At 34.5% G+C, this 1,965-nt stretch overlaps 1 protein-coding gene across 3 annotated transcripts in view; it reads right to left on the bottom strand.

Moving 5' to 3' along the window:
• Positions 1-1,965, bottom strand: part of LOC106884362 (uncharacterized) — a 337,312-nt gene that overhangs the window by 206,068 nt on the left and 129,279 nt on the right. The gene's annotated exons all lie outside the window — the stretch shown is intronic.

A 1,965-nucleotide genomic window follows, 5' to 3' on the forward strand; every position in this document is an offset into this window, starting at 1 on the left:
GCTCTCGAGCAATTATGATTTTTTAGTGAACTATATTATTTCTGCTTTTTATTGTAAATATGTTACTCTAAGCTATCGCGTTAGCTGATTCTAATAAATTGGTCATTGATGATTATTTATCAAGGATATATTTCACGATGGTCAATCCAATTTGTAGAGAACTCCACTAATGGTAAATATTGTATTCATATATGTACCACACGAAAGAAAAAAATCGGAGGAGAAATTGTATCAAACGTTACAACGTCCAAGTATGCGAGAGCATCCTGGAAAATTAGACAAAGTATAAGATAGTCGTAGTGACACATTGGAACTAATACATCAATGTAGTTTTTAATCATATGGGAACAAACAATAACGAAGAGAAGGCCAGTGAGTCATTCCTAGACTTTAGAACAGATCTGTAAATGTCATATACATTTTCAAGCTATCAACGAATGAAAGTTAATAATCAGTTAATGAAAATTCATTTTTTCATTACCGTTCAAAATATTTCTCTTTCGGATAAAATATTTCTCTTTCGCCATGCAACTTAGATTAGATAACTTTTTACTAAACTAAATGCTGTATTCTGATATTATTGATATATAATAAGAAAACACAACGAGATACAAGCAGATATATACTGGATTTCTTGTTCGTAGTAAAGAAATATGAAAGGATTTAAATATGCTGTGTAAGAGACAAAGTGTTTGTACTGCATACTTGAACATTAAGGTAAATTATTTACAATCATTTTGTGTGTAAAGATTTATATAAGTGTAGAAAAGTCGTAAAATGGAGATTAACTTTCATTTTCTGCTACAATTATCCCCTCTTAAAGAATCTGCTGCTTGTGAGAAAAATCTATGTATCTATCTATCTATCTATCTGTCCGTCTATCTCTTTATCTATCTATCACCATCTATCTACCTATCTCCCTATCTGTCTGTCTGCCTGTCAGTCTATCTATGTATGTACGTATGTATGTATTATGTATGTATGTATCTATCTGTCTGTCTATATATGTACGTATGTATGTACGTATGTATGTACCTATCTCTCTATCCATCCTCTATCCATCTCTCTCTCTATCTATCTATCTATCTAGATTTTCTGTCTATCTATCTCTCCCTTTATATATACATATATAATATCATCCTCCTCCTCCACCTCATCATCATCATCAACAACATCAACAGCAACCAGAACGTCTTCATCATCATTTACATCATCATTATCATCCTCATTATCAACATCATCATCCTCGTCATCGCAGTCGTCGTTATCAGGATCCGTATAATTTTATTTGTGTATCTATTTATTTACCTCTTACTACTGTAAGACGGGCTTCCGAAACAAGGGTATGCTGCACAAAAACGATTATCTTAGAAAGACAGAGGAAGGAAATGTTTATCCTATTTGGCGTAACGCAGTGCCATCAGAGACATCACGATGCAAATGATTTATATCTTGCAAATTTATATTCTAACTTGGTGTGGATGGTTCTGAACATGTGTGTATGTGTGTGTGTGTGTGTGTGTGTGTGTGTGTGTGTGTGTGTGTGTGTGTGTGTGTGTGTGTGTGTGTGTGTGTGTGTGTGTGTGTGTGTGTGTGTGTGTGTGTGTGTGTGTGCGTGTGTGTGTATATTTGTATGTGTATTTGAGCATTGACTCCTATGTGTATGATATAAACATTACAGCGGTTTGTGCGTGGTCATTTCTATGAAAATAGTAGACTAGCGACATCCATCATGGCGTTGACAAAGTCGTTACCGTCACCATTGCTTATTCCTGTTATATATATTTCATGGTTAATAGTAGTCATGTGTGTGTGTGTGTGTGTGCGTGCACGCGTATATATATATATATATATGTAAATATATAAAAAGATAAAGAGAGCAATGGTAAGGGTGGAGAAGTATTTTATGGATGGAGTCTTACAGCTCTTTCTGGAAAGATCCGGTACTTCCCTTCATCGGAGACA

The sequence above is a fragment of the Octopus bimaculoides genome, chromosome 5 (genome assembly GCF_001194135.2).
Source record: "Octopus bimaculoides isolate UCB-OBI-ISO-001 chromosome 5, ASM119413v2, whole genome shotgun sequence".
Classification (NCBI taxonomy): Eukaryota; Metazoa; Mollusca; class Cephalopoda; order Octopoda; family Octopodidae; genus Octopus; species Octopus bimaculoides.